Source organism: Manis pentadactyla, chromosome 3 (assembly GCF_030020395.1).
Source record: "Manis pentadactyla isolate mManPen7 chromosome 3, mManPen7.hap1, whole genome shotgun sequence".
In the NCBI taxonomy this organism is placed as follows: Eukaryota; Metazoa; Chordata; class Mammalia; order Pholidota; family Manidae; genus Manis; species Manis pentadactyla.
Window position 1 is genome coordinate 67,571,501 of NC_080021.1, and position 11,777 is coordinate 67,583,277.

Sequence of the window (11,777 nt, forward strand, 5' to 3'; positions counted from 1 at the left end):
TTATTCATCTAATCATAAATTGGTAGACATTTGAGTTGTTTCCACCTTTTGGTTATTATGCATAATGCTGTTCTGAATACTTGTATTTAAGTTTTTCTATGGACATATATCTTCATTTCTCTTGGGTACAATAGGAGTAGAATTGCTGGGTTGTATGGTAATTTTATATTTAATTTATTGAAGAACTGTCAAACTGTTTTCCACAGTGACCGCACCATTTTATTTTCTTGCCAGCAATGTACAAACATTCCAGTTTCTATTTATCCTCCCCAATGCTTGTTTTTTTTTAAATTTTTAGTCTAGCCATCTAGTGGGTGTGACGTGGTAATGTTATTGTGGTTTTGATTTGCACCTCTTTGATCACTAATGACATTGAGCACCTTTTCATATATTTGGACAATTGTGATTTCTCTGGAGAGGTGTCTATTCATGTCTTTTGCCCATTTTTAAATTGGGTCATTTGATATTTTTTATTGAATGGTAAGAGTTCTTAATAAATTCAGGATTCTAGGCCCTGTCCACCTTCCACCTTTTAAACTGGTCTCTAAAGGAAAAGTAGAAGCTAACTTGGTAAAGAGTCATAGGGAGATCTTTCTGGGTGGAGAGTGCAGTGCATGCCTCAGGTCTTAGCTCAGGCTGCCAAAAGAAAATACTGTAGACATGGGGGTTGAAAGGGGTTAAAGAACAGAGATTAATGGACCTCACAGTTTTGGGTGCTGGAAATTTGAGATCAAGAGGCCAGCATGATCAGGTTCTAGTGAAAATTATTCCTGGTTTCCAATGGTGGAGTTATTTCTGTGTCCTCACAACAGGGAGGGAGAAAAAGAGAGTGATAGAGCACTCTCTGGTATCTCTTTTTATCCCCCATCTTGGGAGTTGTGGCCTCATGTCTTCATCTAAACCTAATTATCTCCCAATGGCCCCATCACCAAATATCATCACACTGAGGGTTAGGGCTTCAACATATGAATTTTGGGACACAGAAACATTTAGTCCATAGCAACTGTGAAGGTTCTGTCAGGGAGAAGCATGGCAAGTGAGGCCCTGAGGGAGCATCTCTGCTGCTGGGTCAAAAGGGGCTCTGGTCCCGGTGAGGCTACTGCAGGGCAGGAGAGCCAGACCACGAAGACCATGGCTTTCCAACCCTAATGTGCATAGGAATCACTCGGAGTCTTGTAAATGTGCAGATTCAGATTCAAGAGATCTGAGAAGAGGCAGAAATTTTGTATTTCTATATTTCTCAGTGTAATAGTAAGGACGTTAAGCTCCAAAGAGCCTGTTAAGGATAGTGATATTTTTTAAGACCAATGATGTTATTGAATGGTTTAAAAAAGGAGAGTAACAAGATCAACTTTGAGTTTTTAAAAGATTACTCTAGTTTCTCAGTGGAAAAGATATGAGATGAGGACAAAGGAATGGGCAAAGACTTAGTAGCTGAATTAATCATGGTGAAGTAAATTAAGGTTTGTGTATACATATGACAGAATGTTCTATAAACATTAACACTGGTTATGATGACATTTGCCTGACATGAACAAATATTTATGATATAATACTAAATAAAAGGAAGATACTAAAATTATGTTTGTTTCAACTTTGCAAAACAAGGCATGTAAGAGGAGGCAAATATACAAAATTTTTAACAGTGCCTCTCAGGAAGTTGGATGATGGGTGCTTTTTCTTTTTAATTTATGTTTTTTTCTGCATCATTTTTCATCCATTCTCACTTTCATATTTCATTTGTTTAAACTGCTTTTGAAAAAGCAACTGAATATTACAAAAATTACCAAAGACTAGGACATTTCGATCTATGAATCTTGAATAAGCCTCTACAGAACTGCAGCTCTGCTACAGTAAAGAGGAATACTGGTAGAATTCATTTCCTGGCTCTTCCAAGGTGCCAAGCTGTTGCTGGTTGTCAATTTCACACATGCTATTTCTATCCATTCAGAGCTGACAGCTTGGATTTCTCCCTCCATTGTAATAGCCCTTCTCTTTTCTGGTTTCCCCAGGCTTGCATTTGGTCACCTTTGCCCTTTTATTTGGTACAAGCCAAAATGCCATCTTTGGAAAACTAATGTACCAGAGAAAATGGTAGCATGAAGCCACATACCTACTGTTCTTTTCCTTTTTGTTTGTAAAGGTTATTATTAGAGCTCATCTTAGAGAATTTTAAATCCATTCAAAGTATCATGGGTTTAAATTTTTCTAATGGAAGCAAAGCTTTTGATGTTTGGGTTTAGAAATCAAATTTTCATACATTGGCACAATTGATCAAAGAGTTTATTTAAAGACGGAAAGAAAAAGTAATTTACCTATAGTTGTTTTATATTCTCAATGTTATTATTATACTCTTTTTTTTTCTGAACCATCTCCCTGTTTGAAGATCTACTTTTTTACTAACATATATTGGCTTTACCTTCTTTTTGATCAGCCTGAGAAATCATCTGGAAGCAATTTAGAATGACGTCATAAATCCAACATTATGATTTCAATATAGGATCAAAGAATAGGAGGAAAAAAATTAAGGAATGTAGAAGCTTGATTTAACCTTTAAACACAAATACCTTTTCTTCTTATGGCTAACAGGGTAGCAAGAGGCAAGAAAACATGATAAAATGACAGGATTATTAATGGGCATTAAAGTAAAAGTGCTGGTTTACCTTGAAGTTCAACTGAGCTAATATCCTGGCATCTATTTTTGTATTTTTTGCAGGAAAAAGGGAAAAACAGTTATCCAGGGTGAGTCTGACAAGTGATGCCAAAGTTAAAAGACTTAGTAAGGTTGCAATTAGCAGTGTCCTGAAGCTAAATGCAGACTACAGAAAAAGCCTCAAACTGGGGCTAAAGGTCAAAACCAAGAACAATAGACCTGGAACTTAGAAGAATTCATATTCTACTGAAGAATCCCTAGACCACTTACAAAAATAACAGATCACCTAGTCACCAGAGAAAACAAAAACTAAAAATATAAGTAAAAGTAAAAGTAAAAGTAAGCCACCCCTGGAGAGCTGGCAGCTAATGAGAAGGAAGACTTCCGGCATATGAAAGGGTAAGAACCTAGAATCTTAATGTGAATGACCCTGAAATTACAGCTAATCTAGGAAGTGGCATCTTTGTACTTCTAGAAACTGCGCTCTCAGAACCTGACAGTTTGCTCTTAAGAATATTAGCTTATTCTGGAGAGAAATACATGTTTCTAGCTGACTGGAACAGTTGATTTCACCTATCGATGGATTTCAGACAGAAGCTGCACAAGGTGAGTGAATTTCAGGAAAGTGATGGATCTGGCATGGTCTAAGGGCTTTGTTTTGGAGAAATCAGGGAACAACAGCTCCAAAATTATTTTCCTATATACATCACTAGTCTTACAATTTTCAGGACCATTTCCAAATAGAATATATTTGCATATCTTTCTAATATAATCTTTCATATAAAGGTAATTATTTAAAACATCCTTGAATGTTGTTTAATTTTAATACCTTTTTTAAATTAAGGCATCATTGATATACAATCTTATGAAGGGTTCACTTGAGCAACATTGTGGTTACTACATTAACCCATATTATCAAGTCCTCACCCCCCACCCCATTGCAGTTGCTGTCCATCAGTGTAGTAAGATGCTATAGAATCACTACTTGTCTTCTCTGTGCTATACTGCCTTCCCAATGACCCCCTACATTATGTGTGCTAATCATAATGCCCCTTAATCCTTTCTCCCTCTCTCCCCACCCAACCTTCCCAACCACCCCTCTTTGGTAACCACTAGTCCCTTCTTGGAGTCTGTGAGTCTATTGCTGCTTTGTTCCTTCAATTTTGCTTTGCTTTTATACTCCACAAATGAGTGAAATCATGTGGTACTTGTCTTTCTCCACCTGGCTTATTTTGCTGAGCATAATACCCTCTAGCTCCATGCATGTTGTTGCAAATGGTTGGATTTGTTTTCTTCTTATGGCTAAAGGAATAATATTCCATTGTGTATATGTACCACCTCTTCTTTATCCATTCATCTACTGATGGACACTTAGTTGCTTCCATATCTTGGCTATTGTAAATAGTGCTGCAATAAACATAGGGGTACATCTGTGATCTTGTTTTCTTTGGGTAAATCCCTAGGAGTGGAATTACTGGGTCAAATGGTATTTCTATTTTTAGTTTTTTGAGGAACCTCCATATTGCTTTCCATAGCAGCTGAACTAATTTATATCCCCACCAACAGTGTAGGAGGGTTCCCCTTTATCTGGATCCTCACCAGCATTTGTTGTTCTTTGTCTTTTGGATCTTGGCCATCCTAATTGGTGTGAGGTGATGTCTCACTGTGCTTTTAATTTTCATTTTTCCCTGATAATTATCAATGTGGAGCATCTTTTCATGTGCCTGTTGGCCATCTGAAATTCTTCTTTGGAGAACTGTCTGTTCATATTCTCTGCCCATTTTTTGATGGGCTATTTGCTTTTTGGGTGTTGAGGCATGTGAGTTCTTTATATATTTTGGATGTTAACTCCTTGGTGGATATGTCATTTACAAATATATTCTCCCATACTGTAGGATGCCTTTTTGTTCTGTTGATGGTGTTCTTTCCTGCACAGAAACTTTTTAGTTTGACGTAGTCCCATGAGCTCATTTTTGCTTTTGTTTCCCTTGCTCGAGGAGATGCGTTCAGGAAGAAGTTGCTCATGCTTATTTTCAGGAGATTTTTGCCTATGTTGTCTTCTAACAATTTTATGGTTTCATGACTTACATTCAGGTCTTTGATCCATTTCAAGTTTATTTTTGTGTATGGGGTTAAACAATAATCCAGTTTCATTCTCTTGCATGTAGCTTTCCAGTTTTGCCAACACCAGCTGTTGAAGAGGCTGTCATTTCCCCATTGTACGTCCATGGCTCCTTTATCATTTATTAATTGACCATATATGGTTGGGTTTATATCAGGGCTCTCTAGTCTGTTCTATTGGTGTATGGGTCTATTCTTGTGCTAGTATCAAATTGTCTTGATTACTGTGGCTTTGTAGTAGAGCTTGAAGTTGGGGAGCATAATCCCCCCACCTTTATTCTTCCTTCTCAGGATTGCTTTGGCTATTTGGGGTCTTTTGTTGTTCTATGTGAATTTTAGAACTGTTTGCTGAAGAATGCTGTTGGTATTGTGGTAGGGATTGCACCGAATCTGTAGATTGCTTTAGGGACAATGGCCATTTTGACAATATTAATTCTTCCTATCCATGAACATGGGATGTATTTTGTAAAATATCTTTATACCAATAAATTTAGTCATTCATTAAAAAAAATCAGTATGGGATTGTATCTTCCAATTTAGGTTTGGAAAATATGGTCACTGTACTAGTTCCTACACTTCCTTTGGCCACCAAAATATGCCCAAAGAGATTTACCTCTGAATTGGTTGCTGTTACTCTTGTCACCATAGATGTTGCCAAAATATTCTAATGAAGGCATTCTTATCTAATATAATATTTATTTCTAATTCTTGACTTCTTGTTCTTCCTTATTTAACTACAATATGCCCCACATGAAACCCAAAAGAAGTTTATTTTTTAAAGTAAAAATATAACAAGTGGTCAGACTATGGAAAAACTGACAGTTAGAAGAAACATACACAGAAACACATTCTACTATCCTTAACTTGATGTGAGAATCTTTTAAACACCCAGTAAAGGCAAACACACATTTTGTGTGCCTCAGTCCCCTACCAATGGAAGTTCATAAACAGATGGCTACACTCTTCTTCTGAACATGGTCAAGTCTTCAGAATCCTTATCAATGCAGTATTCCAGGAGCTAGTAACAATTGATTGGAGTTAGCACTTGAGTTCAAACAGCAATTGCTTGTTTTATTTCTGTTGATAATTTTGGAAGCATATATGTGATTGTATTTAGAAATGGCATGATTTCATATTTGTGCTTAAGCATAATTGTAAATGTATAAACAAGACATTCCCAGTTTACAAATGTTCCATTTGTGGGTTGCATAAAACTCACAACCTAGGAAAATAGCAACTGATAGTGGGAGGACAAGGAAAGTGGGCAGAATATGTTTTGCTACCCACTCACATACTCAGACTATCTGCCCAGGTCATTCAGAGTCAAGTCAAGCTCTATTATGTTAAAATCTATATGTGAATCAAAGAGAAATGAAGAGATATGTCCATCCAAAAACTTGTATACAGACGTTCAGATGAGCATTATGCATAATAGCCAAAAGTGGAAACAATCCAACTGTCTAACAACCAAAGAATGGATAAGTCAAATGTAGACTATTTGCACAATGCTGTATTATTTGGCCATAAAAAGGAATGAAGTATTGATACATGTTACAATATGGTTGAACCTTGAAAACATGCTAAGAGAAATAAGCCAGTTACAAAAAGCTACATATTACATGATTCTATTTGTGTAAAATATCCTGAATAAACAAATCCATAGAGATGGTAAATTGATTAGTGGTGGCCAGAATCTGGGGGAGGGGAGAGTGGGGAGTGACTGCTAATAGGTTTGGGCTTTCTTTTGGGGTTGATTGAAACATTCTAAAATATTGTGATGATGGTTGCATAACTGTGAATATATTAAAAATCTTTAAAGTATACATTTCAAGTGGATGAATTATACAGTATGTTGATTATATCTCTAACGCTGTTGAAAAAAAGATCTGTTTGAAAAAGATGCAGAGAAGAAAATGGTGACTCATCCAACATCTAGGTAAATTTCTATCGAGATTTCTGTGACACAAAACAAGCTTGTCTAAAAATGTCTCTCAGTAAACATCATAAGGAATACATCTTTGGTATCATCTATTGAGGACAGAAGAAATCATTTCAGAGGGAATGGAGAAAAAAGAAAGAGAATATCGACAACTGAATTTTGATTAATAAGGTTAGGTGACAAATTGAAACATTCATTCTAAAAATTAGCCAACAGCCAAACAAATCTATATTAAGTGTTCTTGTTTTTTTCCTAGAGATAAATGAAAATGAATCTGGTATGAGGATTCTGATCATTTACTTTTGCTCTTCACTAAATTTACATTTTCAAAATACTTTATTGTAATTCCTAAAGACAAATTTCTCTACCAGTAGAACCAACCCAAATAATTTGTGAGCCTCTAAGGCAATGGTTAGTCACCTCTCCCTCCCTTATAGACACACAAATGTCCCATGATGGGACCTCTGACTTCTGTTTTTGAATATATTTTTGTCTTGTAAACCTCCTCTACAGACTTGTTTTAATCTGATTTCATCTACACTTATGTAACAGGTAACTGTAAATGATCTATCTATCTATTCATTAATGTTAAGTTCCTACAGATGCTTTTGTAACTCTTACCAACTAGTTTTGTTCTAATTATTAGGCAATGTGAAAAATCTTACCCACGGTGGTTTTAAAAACACAAAACCCACCAAACACCCTTAGAAAGAAGGTAAGTCTCACACAGTCAGCAGATGAAGGCAAAGAGTGAGAAACAGAGCTACTAGAATAATTTCACTGTCACTTTTCTCAAGAAACTAGAGGTGAAGTTAAGGTGGGGAGGAGGTTGCCAGGTCCAATGTACTCCTAATAACTGAGAAAAGTCCATCTCTTTCTTCCATTTCCATTGGCAGCATGTAAGACTCACTCATCCTCAGGAACCTCACCAGTGGACTTTCTGCCAGCTTCTCATCCTGATGAAGGTACTTGGGTCTAGTAGCACACACAGCCTGGAGAGAATTCCCTCCTCCCAAAAAGGAACAAGGAGAACATGTGGTGCTCCAAGTACAGATGCCAAGTGTATATGCCTGAAGTCAATGGTAGGGAGTGGACTGGAATGAGGTTGCAGTTAACTGTACTTGAGGGGCAATTTTAACAGAAATTGTGAATGATTTCAGCAATGTGAAGAGAGACCAACAAAAACAGATGTGGAGATGGGACTGAGTGGGTTTTCCAAGGTGATTTTCTGCAGCCTATCCAGGCCAGGTAAGCTCAGCTGTAAAACTGGCTGCTTTTCTTCATACAGTTTCAATTAAAGTCCCAGTGTTGTCCCAGGTCAAAGGTTTACTCTAGTAAAGGCAAGCAAGAGGAAGTTGCCTGGGCAGGTGAGAGGTGGTGGGGCTAGAAGGGAAGTGAGACTGCTGTCAGAGATATGAAACAGTGAGCTAATTCTTCTTTTTTATTGTAAAATACACATAACACTTACTCTTTTATCCATTTTCAATACATAATTCAGTGGCATTAAGTATATTCAGTGTTGTGCAATCCTGTTAGTCTCAGAAATTTTTCGTCACTGCTTAAGGAAAGCCTGAATGCATTAAGCTGTCCCTTCCCACTCCTCCTTCCTCTAGCCCCTGGCAACCATGAACCTGGTTTCTGAATGTTCAGAGCACTATTCACAAGAGCTGGAAGGTAAAAACAGCCCAAATGTTCATCAACAGATGAACTGATAGATGAAAGGTGGTATATCCATAACATGGAATGTTACTGAGCCATAAAAAGGAACAGAGTACAACAGTATATATGCAATAAAAAACACAGATGAACCTTGAAACACTGAACTTTCCATTTTTGTTCTTGGAAAGAATGAATGTGAGTGGCAGAATATCCCACAAGGGTCCAGAAGCCTGGGGTCTGGGAAGAATTTCTGCTCTGCTTAAGGGTTCCAATGAGGTTATCCACTTAGCACCGTCAAGATGTCAGATGCTCCAGCTGTAAAATGGAGAGAAGCAACCTGATTCTGCATAGGCTCATTTTAAGAATTTGAATTGTTCTTTCAAAGTGCTTTAGTAATGCCTAAAAACAGTCAGTGAGTAATTTAGGGGGTTGAGGGCCTTTGAAAAGATAAATCCTGAAGTGTGGAATTTATCAAGAGAAAGTCTACTCTTTTAAAATTTTTATGACTCCCCTTCCTATGCTACCTCTCTGCTACTCCCTGCTGGATGTTACAGCATCATTGACTATATTCTCCATGGTGTACTGCCATCCCCATGACCAACTTATATTATGATTGAGAATTTTTGTGCCTCTTTATCCCCCTCACTCTCCCCACCCACCTTCTCCTGTCTTTGAACCTGTTTGGGATTTGCCCCTCGCCTGTGATTAGGTACCCCTTGTGCCCAATACTTAGCCTGGTGTCTGGCGAATAGTTGGTGCTTAATAAATTCAGCTGAATGAATAAAAAATGATGAGTGCACAGATAAAGCAAGCATTCTTCTCCTGGAATTCAGTGAAGCAGGTGCACCTCCTGAATGTCACTCTCCTAAAACTCCAGATGCCCCATCTGGAATGACTCTCCAAACTTCAACGTCAGTGCTTCTCTTACTCTATATTTTGTGCCTCATGGGTGTAGAGAGCTATGTCTCATTCACCTTCATATTTCCTATAGCCCCTGGAAGAGTGATCTGCACAGAGATGTACTCAATAGCACTCATTATTTTGAATTACTTAGAAAATCTAGAAAGTAAAATAAAACCCTACATTATCTTCCCTTTCAGACCTAGATAAAATATCTCTGAGGAGTTTTCTGAGGCACTCTCAGGCAGATCCATCTCTGTGTTGTATTCTGATAGCACTTTTTACGCTCCTTTCCTATAGCAACCAAGCAAGGATGTGGGACTTAATGTTCCTCTGAGGTATTGGGAGGTCCTTTAAGAGAGATACCTCAATAGATAATTACTGATTGAATAAATAAATGGGTGAATTGTGCTAATTCTAATTTTCTTTAAGGAAGACAGGATAGGCTCTACCAACAATAAAAGAATTTGATAATGAAATAAATTTATTTCATTTACAAAATCACAATTTTAAAATGTGTTTTAGTAATCGTATTTTCATAAAGGTGATTTTTGTTTTCTTTTACTTTTATCACAATGGTGTATACATGTAGTTGAAAGAGCTAATAGTTACCCGTGTTACAAGGAAGAGTAATTATTTTGACCTTACCCCAGATTTCTCCTCCCAGAGGCACACTTTTAGCTGATTCTTAAATTGAACTCCATATCTCCAAATCCCATGAATTTCTTGCTTTTTCTGCCTTTTAGCATAGGTATCATCTCTCTCTCTCTATAGAAGATGAACAATTATCCCTCTTGCATCTTCCTACTCTCACCGCACATGTATAGTTCACATTGCTTCATCCCCCCAACATTGTTGTGTCATCGCTATTTGGTGTTGATATTATCATGACAACATAAGTGAAATACTGAAAGTACAACTGAGCCATATACTAAGTAATTCTTTTTTTACTTTTATTTTATTTGTATGTGAGGAATATTTTTATTTTTTAACTTAACATTTTTTAAAGTTTTTTTTATGGAGGTACGGACAATGAAATGCACAAATTTTAGAGTAAGCTTGATGAATTTTGACATGTGTATACACTCATGTAACCAACACCCAGATCAAGATATCAGACATTCTCACTAATTTCCATCCCCCTCACCTATTCACCTATCCCCCCACCTCTCTTTTCATCCTTCTGCATATTCCTCTACCTCTTTTCAGTATGGGGTCTCCTTTTTCCTGTCTTCCATTTCTTCCTTTTGCTTAGTTTATGACCTCGTATTTCTGGAGTGTATCCTCTGGTCATTTTTAGAGAAGGGATACAAGCAGAGTAAAATTTTTGAGACCTTGTTGGTCTGAAAATGTTTTTATTAGCCCTCTGATTTGATTTGTAGTTTGGCTAAGGATGGAGTTCTGGGTAGATTGACACACTTTTCCTTCAGAGGTTTGAAGGAATTGTTCCATTATAATTTTTCTTTGTGCCCCACAGAATGCATTTTATTTCTCAGCTTTATTGATGTATAATTGACAAATAAAATTGTAATAAATTATACAATGTAATGATTTGATATGTGTATACATGGCAAAAGGATTCCCACTAGTGAGTTAACATCTTTACTTCTTTTTATGACAACACTTAAATTCTATACTTTGAGCAAATTTCAATTATAAAATACAGTATTATCTGGGAAAGACAAATACTGCATGATCTCATATACATGTGAAATCTGAAACAACTGAACTCATAGATACAGAGAATAGATTGGTGATGTCAGAGGTGGTAAGGGAGGGTGGGCAACATGGGTGAAGATGGTTAAAAGGAATAAATTTTCAGTTATAAAATTAATATGTTTTGGAGATGTAATGTACAGTGTGTTAACTATAGTTAACAATACTGTATTGTATATTTGAAATTTGCTAAGAGTAAATTTTCAAAGTGTTTATCCCAAGAAAAATACTCAACTATGTGAGGTGATGAATGTTAACTAAAATTATTGCAGTAATCATTTCATAATATATATATATATCAAATCATTATGTTGCACACCTTAAATTAATACGTGTTATATGCCAATTATATCTCAATAAATTTGGGGAAAAGAAGAATACAATATTACCAACTCTAGACATTATATTTGCACATCAGACCCTCAGACCTGAGTCCTCTTACCTCTGAACATCTGCACTCTTACTAGCCTCTCCCCACTCCCCACATGCTGGAGCCCCTGGCAACCACCAATCTACTCTGAGGGTTTTTTTGTTTTTTTAAGATTCCACATATCAGTGATACCATGCAGTATTGGTCCTTCTCTGTGTGGTTTATTTCACTTAGCATAGTGTCCTCCAGGTTAATCCATGTTGTTGCAGATGACAGGATTTCTTTCTTTTATAAAGCAGAACAATATTCCATTGACACACACACACACACACATATATATATATATATACATACCATATTGTCTTTATCCATTAATCTGCTGATGGACACTTAGGTTGTTTCCATACCTTGGCTATTCT